The 17245-nt window shown below is 37.6% G+C and overlaps 1 long non-coding RNA gene across 1 annotated transcript in view; it reads right to left on the bottom strand.

The window, feature by feature from the left end:
• Window positions 1–17245, bottom strand: part of LOC122789429 — a 101785-nt gene that overhangs the window by 70929 nt on the left and 13611 nt on the right. The window contains exon 2 of the long non-coding RNA XR_006362809.1: window positions 2164–2202. This is a non-coding gene — a long non-coding RNA (uncharacterized LOC122789429). The remainder of the gene's footprint in view (window positions 1–2163; window positions 2203–17245) is intronic.

Genomic DNA, 17245 nt, shown 5'->3' with positions numbered 1-17245 from the left:
CTGCAGTTAGGTCAATTTACACAACTTGGTGAACATGCAATTTAGAGACAGTTATGTTCACAATGATCTCTGAATCACAATTATTTTTTTTTTTACTGCTTATAGTATATGACCTGTGATGATGGTAGCGTTTACTCTGGAAGCCAGTACTTTGTATTGGCAATGGCATATCCACTACACTCACACTGTATTCACACATACATGCATACGGGCACACACACACACACACACACACACACACACACACACACACACACACACACACAAAACCACTCAATCAAACTTACAGACACACTGAATCATTCACCCACATGCATGCTGTGACACACACACACACACACACACACACACACACACACACACACACACACACACACACACACACACACTTCATTCATTGTCCTGCAGGCAGGCCTGCAAACTGACTTCCACAAAATATACATATTAATACCCCCCACCCCATTCCCGTATCTTCAATGAACTTCACTTTACTTACATGCACTAGGACTGCCTTCATTGGAGTCAGTGTGTGACCACCATCTTTTGACAGTGATAATTTTTTCTCTTCACCCTTCTAAATTTAGTGTAAATTGGGAGCCACAGGCATTACTCGGGGAGAGCATATTGCTAACTACCATTAGCTGCACTACTGGGTTGCCTCATTAATAAGTAGCCTGTCCAGCAGGACCTCTCTCTGCAGTGATGCTGTCACTGTGGGAATCTTCAGCGGTCAGGCAGTGCATGACTCAATAAAGGTAGCTGTAAGGGGAAGTTGCTCGCTTACAATAACCCTTTCTGAATCCCAGGGATTGCCTAATAGCAACCCTTATATCTTCACTACAGGTATTTGTTAAAACAATTACATAATACATAAACTCCCAGGAGATGCCAATTACTTGCTATGTCAGCTGAGATGAAGTTTCAGCCATTAAGAGGAAGTACTGAATCTGCAAGTGTCATTTTATACACATTAAAATAATAAAAAGAAACAGATATGAGAAGAAGTACCAATCACAAATGAAAGAAAACTGCTTAAAGAATAAAACACAAATACTGTAATTATATGTCATTCACCATGTTACTGCTTACACTGACTATTAATCTACATCTCATACTTTGCTTTCAGATTCTGACAAGTTCCTTATACTAATCAATTACAGATCTGAAAAGAAGGGAAACAAGAACATCACAGATTTGTGGTGCTGAACCTTCACAGATGTACACCAAGCCCTTGATGACGTTATATTGATGCTTTGTATATCAGAGGCTGGGAGAAAGTCCTGTTAGGGTACCTACAGATGTCCATAGGTGCTCTGTCCAATCATGTTCCTTGTAGCTTTGGGTAATAATTAAGCTTATGGTTTAAGGTCGGAGTAGATTATTTTCAAACATTACACACAGTAGAAAGGGTAGTCACTGTAGTGAGAGGGGATCAAATATGTATCACCGGAGGAGGAGGAAGAAGATGAAGAAAGGGTGATTGAATATCGGCATACTGACACTAACTGCAATGCAGCAACTTTTCGAGCTGATTATAGTCACTGCATGGCAGCAGCAGATACAGGACTCTGCCTCTTGTAAATTACTGATTATTTTTCTGTAAGAGCCCCTCTTGAAACTAAGTAACACAATTTATCTGCTAACAAGAACAAATGTTCCCAACAGCCAGTGTACAAATTGCTATTCTGGATTGTATTATCTACCGTACTGATTGTTAAATACTCATCTTATAAAAAAATATGCTATCTCAGTTTATAAGTTTGTCCTTGTGTCATTTTTGCTTAGAATCTGCATGTGTTAGCTTGTAACCAATGAATTACTTGCTTCCCTGTCCATTCAAGTACACATCATACTGGTGACTTTGCTGTGAACTCTAGCATTGTCACACTTGGCATCATTCTTTTGCAATCAGTTATGTGTCATTTTATGCATCATTATAAATTTTCCTAAATCTGGGTTCATCATCTACTATGTTTCTACAGACTCATATGTCTTTATTTCTCTCTTTCTTTATGTTTTTTAAGAAAAAAATCAGCAAATTTTAAAACAAGTACTACTGTTCGCCATTCTGTGTGTAGAATTTTTGCACAATATAAACTGTTGTGTTATAAGTGTTGTCAGTATGAATATTAGACAGTGTGTAAGTGCCACAGATATGATTACCATATTTTTGCCTGGGAATCTTGACTTTGTAGTACCTTCCTGCAAAAAAAAAAAAAAAAAAAAAAAGTAAACACAGATTATATAATGTATGCTTATACTAAAGAATGAACATTTTTATTTTCAGTACATTGCATTTGACATTACTGAGCTCATAAAATACATGTTTAATGCATCTGAGCTTCTCCACATTCAAATCAAAATAGACAAAATTCCATACCACTTCCTTGCAAGCTATAGGTCCCTCTCTTTGACCAAGGAAACCCACAAGGTATTTAAGCTTACTGGAAACACTCAACATCCAACCCAATAACATATTCTTGGTTGACTTTAATTACCTCATTATTAACTGGGAATCATATATAACACCAAATGCGTAAATACAGAGATTCCTGAATTTTTGTAAACACAAACTTCTTTGCCAAATTTTCAATAAAGTAACCAGGTACAAACATACCTGATACAGTTCTCACTAATATGGGAGAGCATGGCACACCCACTAGTGTTATGTCCTCTCTGGTAAAGTCAGCCCACAGAATAGTCGAGGCAGGAATAAGTACAGAACCACAAAAAACACAAGCCATCCTGGTGAAATCACAACATCAATAGGATGTATAACAGAAGGACAAAAATTATGGCAAAAATTAGGAGGTATGATGTCCAGCAGGATAAAAGTGCTCTCAAATTAAACAAACAACCCAGAGGAAAATTAAAGTCTGCTAGAGCCAAATCTGAGGACAATTTGGCCTCCCAGGTCATGGACAACCACAAGGCATTCTTTATCTATGTCTGCAACCTCATATACAATACATAATTGTGTGCAGAACGTGTTGTTAAGGGAGCCACCTATACTGAGACAGAAAATATAGCAAACCTAGAGGTAGACAAATTCAGCTCTAACTTTACCCCTCCCCCTCAGGAAATACCATGAAATATAACTCAGGAAATACCATTAAATATAACTCCCCCCACTATCACTTGGGAACAGGTCCTCAGTGCTCTCTGTCTAATGCCAAAAACATTGCATTAATGGACCCCAAGAATATCCCAGGCTGCCTTCTAAACAGCATGAAGCAGGACCTATCAGGACCTCAGGAATCATTATTTAACTGTTGCCTCCAAGCAGGCTTCATGCTTCATGAATGGAGTACAGCAACTGTCATCCCTCTGCACAGAGGTGGGCCATCTACAGACCCTGGAAACTACAGACCCATAGATCTCACTAGTCTCATTTGCAAACCTATGGAAAAAAATTATCATGGAATTGATCAATAATGACACAGAAAACCTACAGACACTGGACTCTCCCCAGTTTGGTTTCATCAAGGGCAGGTCATCCCTTCTCCACCTAGTGGAATTCTTTGAGAGGGTTACTAAAGCAATGGAGGAGGGCAAAGCAGTTCAGACTGCCTACCTTGACTTCATCAAAGTATTTGACACAATACCCCTCTTGGATATTGTTGACAAACTCAAGAGATTAGGTATAAACCCTTATGTCACCTGGTGGATAGCCAGCTGACTCATAAACAAGACCCAGGAAGTTAGAATTGGAGAGTTCACCTCTACAAAATAGGCCAGTTTCCAGCAGAGTATCTCAGGGATTGGTCCTGAGACTGCTCCTTCTTGGCATCGACTTCTCTGAAGATAAGGCCAACGTCAAGGGCCTCTCCCTGACCAAATCAGCAGACAATTACAAATTAGGAGCAGTCATAGAATCCCCCACCAACAGTAATGTTCTCCAAGAAGGGCTGACACAGACAAATAACTAGTGTCAGGGACATGGACTAAAACTAAATGCCAAGAAATGCATAATGGTATCTTTTGGGAAGTCAGACACCCCTTGTATATTTACAACACACCTCTAAGAGTCAACTCAGTAGTCAGGAACTAGGGGGCACATGTAGACAGTAATCTAGCCTTTGACTATCACATGTCTATGGTAGTGAGGAACCAATCCTCTGTTGTGCAACTTATAAAGAAAGGTGTAGCATCTAGGTCTAAGGAGGTTATTGTTCATATTTGGCATTCATCAGATCTATCATTGAGTACAGTGTCTCCTTTGGTATGTACCTAACCAGGCACATCCAACAATTGGAACATCCACAGAGGTTTCTCACTAAAAGAATACAGAGCATAAATAACATGTCCTAGGCAGACCACCTCAAAACCCCACCATTGTATTCTGTCCCCTACATGCTGTGGAGGGGTGATCTATGCCTGACATACAAGGCATCATCAGACCCCACTCAGATGGACCTCCTGCATATTCACAAAACAAACAACACCAGAATTACACATTCTAAAAACATAAACCTTGCCTGTAATATTTATTAATTTTTATTTATTTTATTTTATGTTTGTTTACCAGGATAGTCAAACTGGGAGGGTATCCCACTTTCAGCAGAGGATCAGGGGGAAGCTCCATTAGTTACAGTGATTACATAATGCAAGAAATTGTAAGCATAAGATGAGACACTCAGAAATAATTCCACAGAGAATACAGAATCTAAGAAAAAATACTAACCTAAGTTGAGACAATCAAAAAAAAAAAGAATGTCGCATAAATTACAAAACAATACTTATGTACTGTAAGAGAAGTACAAACAAATTGGGAGATGATCAACTTTAGCTCAATTGGTTAATAATAATCACACATGTTAGAAAACATAATACTGTTAGGTAAACAGCACAGCTATGAGGAAAGCATTATAATATTTACAGAAACATAGTTAGATATATCTCTAAGTGGTTAAAAGATAGGAGTGAGAGATGTAAGAGTAGCTTTATAAATTCAAGATCTATTATTAGAATTTCTTAGGGAGGATTAAAAATATTCAGTCAGGATTTAGACAAGAGCATTTAAGAGTTAGATAGGTGGGACTTGAGAAGAGTTTTAAATTTGGGGGGGTTAGCAGTGGTTAGAATGTGTCTGGAGACTAGATTCTATGTCCTGGAGATGTGATTGGAGTAGACACAACCTGTTAGAGAGGTGGTTTTGCCTCCCAGAGGCTACCCCTTGTCTGGAACAGGCCCCCTTCCCATGTGAAGCATAATTTCTCCTTAACCCCAATTCAACTGTAACTTGGACAATTAGGTAGAGAACAGAAATTTCATTCCTGGTTTGGCACCTCTGTCTCTAATGGACACAGGCAGCCTGTAAATGTTTAATCTCCCAGGCCCCTGCTTATACCTACTAAGGGTACCAGGTCTGAATCGTGGAACCTATATAAACAAACCATTTAGGTGGTCCATCAGCTTAATAAATTCTATAACAAGAGAAAAAAATTTAAGCCATGCAACTAATCAAAAATTCTTCATATTAAAGATTGCATCAAGAATATCAGTAAGGAATTAAACACTATCATGATCTTAAATTATCTTTTGAAGCCAAAGATAACTATAAATCCTTCTTAGTTAAATTATGTAGCTAATAAATAGCATACAGAGATGCTTTGAAGTTATCTAAAATAGAGCCACAGAATCAGACCCAGCAGACGTAACATATATACTATCAGATTAATGTAGTGCAGACACCCCTGAACCAACTATCTTAACTCCACAAATTTTCAAATCTCTTGCACTTCCCAATATCACAAAAGAATATGTACTGAAGGTGCTCTCTAGCACCACAAATACATCATCCATGGGACCTGATAAGTTACTTGGATGATGAAATGGGGATGGGGGAGGAAGATCAAGAGATAAATAGAGACTACGATTTTGGATACAGGTCATTAAAGAAAATAAGAACCATATAGAGTATTGCATTTATAAAGCAGCAGAAAGTATTCTAAGAACTAAGCCAGTGCAGAAACAGAGACTACCAATGATTATGTTTTCCAATAGGTATGCCTGGAAATAGAGACATAAGAAATAGGTAAAAGGAGGATGGAACCAGTTGGAGAAAATTACCAAAGGCATCATGATGAGAAGTAAGGTTTAAGGGAAGGCAGGAATTGAACAAGTTAAGAAATCCTGGAATGAATGAATATTGTTAAAAAGAAAACATATATGTATAGTACATAAAAATAACAATGGAAACTGTTACTATGATTTATTTTATTTCCTTTTAATCTATCTGATGATTTAATAAAGCTGCTTAAAAGAAACAGAAGAATTCTGGACAAAAAACATGAATAATGGGAGACACAAGCCCAAAATCGAGGACAATTTTTAAAAATTTTACTCTAATTCATTCTCTTAAAAATACATAAAACAACAGGTTTTGCATCAACAGGCATTTTCTCAGCAATAAGAATTATGTAACTCTAATGTCTGGCATTATTAACCATCTGTAATCTTAAGTGACTTACCAGAAAATGAAACATTTTGTAGTGGACAAAGCAAAAATATGAGACAAAATCAGAGACATTTAACAAAATTCTGGACAGCTGAGAGGTATGGCATCAAGCATTCCCTTGTGGACCCTCCTTAAATTGTTTAAGCTGATCTTAGATGCAGGATTTGTCCTCGAGGGATGGCACACTGCAGTAATGATGTCCATACCCAAGGGCAGCCCTATCACAGACCCTGAAAACCAGAGATCCAATAACCTGATTAGTCTGATTTGCAATGCCATGAAACACATCTTAGCTGACCTCATAAAGTGTAATATCAAAACCTTATCAAGCTAGGCTGACATCAGTTTAATTAACTTCCTTGATAATGTCACCCAGGCCGTAGGCAGTGATCATTCTGTTCCTACAGCTTATTTGGATCTCACCAAAGCATTCAACACTATCCCATATAATGACAATATTAATAAGGTAAGTGCCTTAAAAGTAGATTGATGCATGGTGAGGTATATAACCAACCGGCTGAAAGACAGAACCCATATCATGAAGGTGTCAGGTATCTCCTCAGAAAGTATAAAGTCAACTAATGATGTGCCCCAGGCCTTAGCAGTGGGAGTCTCCTTTTTCAAAGCTTCATAGGTAATTACTAGGCTAATATGGGCCATTTTAAGCCTAGCCAATACTGAGCTGAATTGATATTCTCCTCTCCTTTAACCATCATGTAGCAACATTAATCAGAAAATCCTTTTAGCACAACTAACATCTAAAGATTCAAAGAAACGTTATTGTCATTTAGGAAACGCAAGTGCTACCTGAATGAAATTTAGAGTGTCAGCTCTTTTACAGGAGAAAACAGAAAAAGACAGATGTGAGGTATTACAGAATAAAAAATAACTATAGTACAAAAGTAACTATTTAGGTAGCTGACACACATGCTTGTACACTATTTATGTACACTAGGCAACACTGACTACTAGATGATTGACACATGAAAAGAAAAGTACACTATATACAGGCATGTCATCTATGTCAAAAGAAGTTACCTTCCCCTCTGTATGCATCTTTAATTTGGGCAACTATTGAGTACAATGTACCCTTTGACATGTACCTTTTTAGACACAGTAAGCAACTAGAAATGCCCCAGAGGTTTCTATCCAAGAAGATTGCTAGCCCAACATCTCTGAGCAACCAGGAAAGGCTTGATGTGTTATCTCTTGTTGGGGTGAAATTATTCCATCCCATTAAGAACCAATTTCTCCTTGATAAACTCTTTCTTCACAAGTCAAATAGCTTCACTAAAACCAGAACCAGGGACTTAAATCTCTTCCAGAACTTAAATAAAATGTGTTGGAGAGACACATTTATTACTGGCATCTGACCTACCTCCTGAAGAAACATCTTGGTAAAGTTGAAATTAAACCTGAATGATTAGATGGGTACTCATAAATTTACACCAAGACTGTGAGTATTGGCATGGTATAAATCACCTTGTGAATCAATTGCCTTGTATCTCCTACGATCCTACAGGATATTTTTTGAGTAAATTGCTGTCATAGTAGTCCTTACTATTGAGACTTCTGCCACAGAAGATCAGAAGTCCAGCCCAACATTCCATGATTAGTATCCTTCCCACTTTAGGCCAAGTGGTTGTCTACCCTTAAGGATGTCCAGGCCATGTTAAAACTTTACTGCCCAAGATGACCACATGCAAGGTCCTAAAATTCCTATCAAAACAGGGACACGTGCACATTGTTTGAAGCAAAGGCCTAGAAAAATAGGTTAAACATGGTTACCCAGACTTGAGCAGGCCAGAAACCCATGGAAAGCAATGAGGAAGGAGTAAATGTTGAGAGATAGACTATATCATTCCAGCCCAGGATGCCCAAGATAAGAAGAGATGATGGTGGGAGGGAAACAGAACTGTACATATCAATATTGCAGATGTCCATACTGCTGAGATGATTCCAGAACATATAAATTTGCATAGTTTGGTAGGACTGTGCTGCAACAGGCCCTACATAATGAGTTGCAAACTCAGTGCTCTCAGGAATTCTCTGGCTGTAACAATTTTATAGCCAATTATCAGAAGTACGAATCTAGATCTTCCATCTTGTCTGAGGTGAGGTAGTCCATCTAGCTGCTGAAATCAAGTAAGGAACCCAGGAACATGACTTGCCTGGAAATGGTAGAAAATTTAAAAAGTTAGCATTATATTAATAGGGAAGGTATAAGTAGAAATGAACTGAGGCCTGCCTTAGCTATAGTTAACAAACAAACTTTAATACCGCAAACTATGGATGTTATATCACATGATAATGTTATTAATGTAGACCCTGAGGCGAATAGGGATTTTACCCCACTACAACAGGATTAAAGATATTAACTGGTAGTAATGCCATTATTTTACAGAAGGAGAATAGCTATACCCCTTTCCCCATAGTACAGGACAAGGGCCCAATAGGGAGAAGATCTGCCAGCAGGGGAAGACACAAAAGGGGGATAGTTAAAGGAATATCAGGGTCCCACTCTGAAAAAGATTTTAAATGAAGCAGAAGAACAACTGTTAAATAGAGGTTTAAGCTTCATACCCACTAGCAGGGATGATGTAGTGGACTCGATTATTAATACTAAATTATTTACAAGGAATCTACAGCTTAAAGCGAATTTTGGGGCAAGTAGCAGCGATAACAACCCAATTAGTTTTCGTACAAACAGTACTTATATACCACCTTTATGTCCATCATTAGAGGTGTTTGGTAGAGTATTAGAGGACGAAACACATCAACATTTTTTAACATACAAGCATACGAAACATGGTCAAAATTTAAATTATAAACAGAGATGTGCACTAAGGACTCTAAAGAATGATAATACTTTAACCATTAGGCCAGCAGATAAGGGTGGTCCTATTGTTCTGATGGACACATCGGACTATGATTATAGAATGCATAGCCTTTTAAGTGATGAGACTTTTTATCTTAAAGTTAATATGGAAGTAGTGAAGCAGAAGGTACTTGAGGTGCATTATATGTTAGATGATTTGGTTATGACTTCTAGCATAACCGATGAACTATATATGTACTTTAAAGTCAATAGTCCTAGGTTGCCAATGATCCAGGGCCTACCAAAGATACATAAATCTAACACGGATCCGCCCATGAGACCCATCGTGGCGGGACAGGGATGGGTCACTGAACCTCTGTCTATATATACAGAGACAACTTTAAGACCTTTGGTAGATAGGAATAGCACAATTTTGAAAGATAGTAAGCAGTTTATGCTTGACTTGTATACGAACACCAGGAACTTGAATAGAAATACTGAGTTTTTGTTTGTTACCCTGGATGTGGTTAGTTTATTTACCATGATTCCGAACCAATTGGGCATAAGTTATGTAAGAAACTATTTAACCACTCATTCGAATTTTTTACCAACTAAAATAGATCTCATAGCTTTATATCTTGAGACTATTTTAAATAATAATATTTTCGTTTTTGGTGAGGAGATTTACCTTCAGAGAGAGAGATGCTAAGCTATGGGCGCACCCCGTGTGCCAATAGCTACGCCAACTTGGTAATGGCTGCATGGGAAGATGAGATATTGTACAAATCTGACTATTTTAAGAATTTTGTGAGATTTTATCGCAGATTTGTAGACGATTTGTTTTTTCTGTGGTATGGAGATGCTGGACAATTGTATACTTTTGTTGATTATCTGAACATGTCCACCAGTTTTTTGAAATTTACTCTTAATCATTCAGGTACTAGCATTTCGTTTTTAGATGTAGAAATAACTAGGCTTGAAAATGGATTATTGAATACATCCATCCATAGGAAATTATGCCATAGGAACACTTTGCTTCACCAAAATAGTATGCATCCTGGTCATGTCTTTCATAACATTTTGAAAGGCCAATTCTTGAGAGCCTCTAGATATAATCCAATTGAAGGTAAATATAAATGTGAAGTAGCAGAGTTACGAGAGAAATTTATTGAAAGGGGGTATGAAATAAGTTTGATTGAAAAGGTGATATCAGAGGTTGATTTGTTACGCACCACTACGGCTAAACCTTATTTTTTAGAGGCTGATAGAAATAATGAAGGTATTACACAATTATCTAAAGGAATAGTAAGACCCGTCTTGAATTACACAAGGGATACAAAAATGTTGAAGGAACTGTACAGTAAACATTGGGACATCTTGACCTCTGATAAAGAAGTCAGGGAATTAGCAGGACCAAAACCAAGCTTTGCATTCAAAAACAAGCCCAATTTGAAAAGGATATTGTGTGCACCTAAGAAGATGAAATTTAATGAGAAGTTAAATAATATAGCTAGGAATACCTTGCCATGTGGTGCATGCAACCACTGTGTGCATATAAGTAAAGAAACTGTTTTTATCCATCCAGTCACAAACCAAAGGTATTATTTTAATACTGAGACTGACTGTAACAGTATTAATGTGGTTTATATAGCAAGATGTGTTTCATGCACCTCATTTTATGTAGGTAAGACTAACGGGAAAAGATCGTATTAGAGAGCGCTCTCTGAAAGATCGTATTAGAGAGCATAATTATAATATAAGAATAGGCTCGGATGTCAATGCTCTAGCTAAACACCACCAGGCTTTAGGAACACAACATACTTTTAAATTCCATGTATTACAGAAGATATATAACAGCTTTAGAGGAGGAGATGTCATTAATGTGACGCTGGAATGTGAAATGAGATGGATCATCAGGTTAAAAGCTGATGTACCACCAGGCTTGAACGATAAGGTTCAAATTAGACCCATACTTAGGAACAGGAAGGTTTTTAGACCCAAATAGCAGTTCATTGCTATTGTATTTACTCATTATCCCTCATTCTGATTTTTTGATAAATGGCTTATTTTTTGCAGTTAAGCCAATATATTTTCCTTAAATGTTATGTATTTTAGTCAAAATAACCCCTGATTGACTTTTAATAAATGGCTAATTATTTATTATTTTCATAGTTGAGCCAATATGAATTGTTTTAAATGTATGTGCTTTTATATAAGGGTTGCTTTTTTAAAAAAAAGCTTCTAGGGATGTTTTTAACCAGTGTTTTGTGTATTTATTTAAATATGCTGATAGAATCACACATGCGTGTATATAATTAAATGTTAAGAAAAGCCTCTAACCAATAGCTAAAGAGGAAGCTATATTTAAATTGATGTACATGAGTGCTACTGCATAAGTCTGAAGAAGCCTTTTGGCGAAAGCGCTCACTTTTTGTCTGTTTGGAAATAAAACTGTGTTTTCGTTCAAGCTCTGGATCTTTTTGGATTGTACCTTTCATATTACTAGCTCTAGAGCTGCCCTTTAAACATATGGGCAAAGAAGAACTTTTCCTTGTGATTTAACTGGAGTGTCTTTAGCGTTCGTTGAGGGAGAGCGTGCATATGGTGATTAGAAAATTTAAAAAAATGTTGTACTAGTCCACTAACAGAAACACTTGTGCCTACAAAGGAAAGGACATAATTTCTCTTTTTATTTCATGCTAAAAATTGACACTTGAAACATGCCAATGAGGAAACAAAATTTACAGTTCAGATGTTTACTAGAACATGTACACCTCAGGTACATACACTGTGTAGTGGATGTTTAATTACTATATTTTGCATCAGTACATGAATCCAGATGAAGCACTCCTATTATTCTGAAAGATCAGGTAACTGTAAAATCCGTGTTGGTCCAATTAAATGTATTACATCACTGCTGTGTTCCATTGTCTTATTTTTCCTGGAGATGGTGAGATTTGACTTGAGCAAGTTGAAGGAAAGCCCCAAGCTTTGAAAGCAGTTCAAGGTGAAATGCAGAGCTGTCTCCACTTCCTTCTGGGAAGAGTGGACTGCCTTCAGTTCCATAATAAGGAATTATTGGATCCTGGCACTAGGTAAAAACACTTTGTGCAATAGCCATTCAAAGTACAAGGAAATGAACAGATAATGAGAGCCCCCCCCCACACACACACACATTGAATGTGAGAAAGCACCTGTGATCCTTCTGAATAGGTATATGAAGGCAGGTGTCACTGAGGTCCAAGGTAAGCATGAGGGTCAGAGGGAGAAGGAGTGATTAGGGTTGCAATGTCAGCATTTTGAATGTTGGAACCTTCAGACAGATATTTAGTCTTATTTTTCTTAAATGCTGCCTCTCTTTATTCCCAGTATCCACATTGTTATATGAGAAAAATGAAACCCAAATTATTAAATGTTGCATACAATATGTTACACATTCCTTTATTCATGCAGCAATTAACAAATAAGCAGGAACATGTTTTAACAACAAGAAAAATTAATTACATAAACTACTTAGTTTTTTACACAGCTTTTAACATTGATTAATATCCAGCCTTGAATGTTCACCATATTAGGGCTCTTAATGTTAAGTGTTTAATTATCCATTCCTACTGTTCATGATCATTGTGTGTTGACTTCTCCACATGCTCTCTTACAGTTGAAATACATTCTATCTTTTCTGTTCATTTTTTAGAAGCTCTACTTTCCTATTATCTTGAAGTTCAAAACAAAAATTAAAAAAATAATAATAATAATATGGTTTATTGCGTCCCTAGCCATTCAGTTCACAGTGTTCACCTTTTTTCACATACATTTTAGGGCTGTTATAGTCGACCACGATTTGGAAGAAAAGTAAAGGAAAGAAAGAATAACAAAGGAAAAGTAAATATTTATACCGAACCCAAATGCCAGACCCTAGCGGACCTTTTTCTTCATGTTTATTACAGTACTGATGATCTGAGTCATCTTGTATCCCTGAATATGCATAAGAAATCTACTCCAAGTAGTTGTTTCATGGTGGCCAATGTGCCACTGTAAGACCTTCACCGTTTCTTCCAGGTCCAAACCTAACTATTTCCAGCTCTGCTAATTTTTGTGCTACTTACAGGTTAACCTTCCATATCAGACTTGCCAGGAGCCCTGATACGTCTCCTTTGGCCAGACAGCTAGGTACCCTCAGAACTCTGCAAATTTTCCACAGGATCCCATAAACTTTCTTCATGTCTTCATGTGGGTATACTAATTTCAGAATTATACCATCCACATATAATTTTTAACTCCAGCCTGTCCCAGATGTACACTCTCACTTCCAAAAGCCAAATCATGTTGGCTAAAAGCTCAAGGTATTTAGTGAATAGCTGCAGCATGGCATGGCAGGCCTACTGCATGCCATAATTAACATACAGCTTGCTGCATGCCATAGTTAACATACAGCCTACTGCATGCCACAGTTAACATACAGCCTACTGCATGCCATGGTTAACATACTGCCTACTGCATGCCATAGTTAACATACAGCCTACTGAATGCCATAGTTAACATACAGGCTAGTGTATGCCATAGTTAACATACAGCCTACTGCATGCCATAGTTAAAATTCAAGCTAGTATATGCCATAGTTAACATACAGCCTACTGCATGCCATAGTTAACATACAGCCTACTGCATGCCATAGTTAACATACAGCCTACTGCATGCCATAGTTAACATATAGCCTACTGCATGCCATAGTTAACATACTGCCTACTGCATGCCATAGTTAACATACAGGCTAGTGTATGCCATAGTTAACATACAGCCTACTGCATGCCATAGTTTACATACAGGCTAGTGTATGCCATAGTTAACATACAGCCTACTGCATGCCATGGTTAACATACAGCCTACTGCATGCCATAGTTAACATACAGGCTAGTGTATGCCATAATTAACATACAGCCTACTGCATGCCATAGTTAACATACAGCCTACTGCATGCCATAGTTACATACAGGCTAGTGTATGCCATAGTTAACATACAGCCTACTGCATGCCATAGTTAACTGTCAAAGGAAAAATATACTTTAAAAATGATCGAAACACGATAGGTTTAGGTTAAGGCACTTTAATCTTGCAGCAAGGAGACAAAAACATGCTAATACAGAGTTTGTCTAACCAGAAACAGGAAATACATTCATTTTTATAGGTTATCAAATTAGTCCTGTCCTACCATGCTGACGTAACAGATTAACACCTTTTCATCATCATCTGCTGACCATCTTTCCCATGAATTTCTGCTGATTTAAACAATTTTTATGTGAAACTTCCTGAGGAAAACAACATGGCCTTGGTTACTTTTAGTTAGATACTTGTTATGTTACATTCAAGATACTACGGCTAAATCAAGCACAATGCTAGTAGTTCATTTCTCTAATAATCCTTTGTCTACTTTATCTCTAAATTACTGCAGCTGCAGAGGTTCCCATCCTCTGGACAAGGCTGTTTGTCTAGAATCATTACATTTATAATAAAAGGTATTGTTCATTCATATACTTCTGACCTAGCAGATAAACACCTGCTTCTCAAGTACATTTCCACAAGGCATAAACAAGAATATTGCTGTGCTAGCAGTTACTAGGTCAGAGGGCAACTTGAAAGTTTCAGAAAGCATGCTGCAGTTTTCAAAAAGCATCTTTTTCAGTCTCATATGAAACTCAATTTATATAAAACATAGTGCATGAAAAATAGAATGAAAAGCATATTAAAAACACTTGATTATTAATTTGGCATTAAGCATACACACATTAATACATATTTTTCTAACATTAACATACAGCATGTCATAGTTATCATACAGCCTTGAAAAAGTTCTCCAGTATTTTCACTTGAGTGCTCACCCCTTCATATATCCTTTGCAGCAATCTTACAAAGTTATATGGGAAATTAATTTACCACATAACCTTAATTATTAACTTCCACTTCACTCTATCAGATGATTTTTTCAGCATTTAAGGCCATTAAGGCTGCCTTTCCCTTTATTTTAGCAGCTTCCTGAACTACCATTAACATTCTATTAATGTTGTCAAATATCCTCTCCCAGTAATAAAGCCACATAGGTCCTAATGTATGATGACAGGGGTAGAATAGTTGCCGATCTATTAGTCAGAATGCTCATAAGGATTTTATAATCATAATTTAAAATTGTTGTCAGATGATGAGATTCTAAATCCTCAAGATGACTATCTCTTTTAAGCATAAGTGCTATTATTTTTACTTGCCAGGAGGGTAGATGCACCTACTGTTTCCTACGGATCTTTTGCCATTCAACAGATTTCTTTTGGGAGGCCAGCACTACTTGGTGCCCTCCCTCCAATCACTTTTCGAATTTCTAGTTTTAGGATGTCCACCAGTAGCTGCTCCTTTACCTGTTCCAAAACCTCCCTCAATAATAGTATTCTTAACTAGCTGGCAATAGTATGCCCTCCTCTCCTCTTTTCCATTGCCTGCTAATATCCTGCAGACTATCTTAGTCTCTCTTCTTATTCCTCCATCACCCCCCTCCATCATTTCTCATTCTTCCTCTCCAGACTGCCCTTTCTGCTTTTCCTGCCTTAATCTAGTAGCCAGGGCCATTGATGATGCTGGCATTAATTAGGTATATGACTCTCGAATAGCAACACTTTGAGACAGGATCCTGAAGTCCTCCATTTGCTGTATCTCCACTAAGCTCTGCTTAAGACACTTCTCCTACTCCTGCTTTAGTTTGCCTCTGAACAACTGTAATTCCTCTTATAATTTCCATCAACTGGCTCATTCTCCAATCCTCTGTCAACCTGCCCACTCAAACTATATACTATATCTTCCTCCTTAACCGATTCCTTAGATCTTCCTACCCACTTGCAGAAATTGTACACATTTCCTCTGTTAAGATTTGTAATATCTCTGTTAGCTTTCAATTATCTCTTTTGTTTTTCAAAAGAAAGATGGGAAATCGTCAGTCATGTCTTTCATTTGTCTGTTGACCCAGTGATATTTCTACCTGCCCTATCATGGTCAGAGTATAGCAGTGAATCTGCATTAATATGTCCTACACCCCTATTGTCCTTGGAGACATAAAAATCTGTCCAGCTTCAACCAGCACTATTATTTACCACTGTACTGTGTGTAACCACACTGCATCCTGACCTTACGAACTTCCCAAGCATCCATCATCCCAAACCTTTCCATCATCGTTTGCATTGCTCTTTCCTGCCTGGTCAGGCTTGCCATGCTCCTGCTATAATGCAAGATTCCTCTACCCAGCTATAACTAACAATCCTTCCTGTAATTACAGTATTTTCAACAGTATGGCTCTCAGCAGCTTACATTTGCTCCCGGAGGAAAATTCAGTGACTCCAAAGTACATATCTGGCCGTTATAGCATCCCCTCTATGCAGCTACTTGCCTGTCTTCATTCATTAATACCTCTTCACTCTTCAAACTTAATCTTTTCTTGGCTAATAGTACTAGACCACTTTGCCTACCTCTTGCATAACTAAGTATAGCTATCACTCCTAGCGGCCTTCCTCCCAAATTTACAGTGCTTCTCTGTTCCTAAATGGGTCTCCTGCAAAACAACAAATGTGTCCCCCTCTCTACTATAGATAGGTATTTAGTCTTAACAGATCCATGACAGATCAAATTCTCCTTCCCTGGTGTAGGAAGAGTCCTGAGTAGAACCTCCTGTTTTGGTCTTGTTTTGGCAAAGGTTCTATTACTTCTAGTTGAAGAAGTTCTCATGGAATAGGCAAGCTAGATGCCTTGATCTTTTTGTATAGAGAGAATACTGACATCTTTGGTTTTCTTAACAACTGAGGTTTGCACCCTGAGGGATTATTTTACACGAGTTTGCATTTTGTGCCACTTTTCCCATTTTATGTTCATTGGATCACCCTTCCTGCTGTCTAGACATAAGATAAGTTGAGAACAAGACTGGAATGGAGGATTTA

Source organism: Protopterus annectens, chromosome 14.part0 (genome assembly GCF_019279795.1).
Source record: "Protopterus annectens isolate FY-2018-M chromosome 14.part0, PAN1.0, whole genome shotgun sequence".
In the NCBI taxonomy this organism is placed as follows: Eukaryota; Metazoa; Chordata; order Ceratodontiformes; family Protopteridae; genus Protopterus; species Protopterus annectens.
The sequence above is the reverse complement of the archived record's forward strand: the minus strand, read 5'-3'. Positions and strand labels throughout refer to the sequence as shown.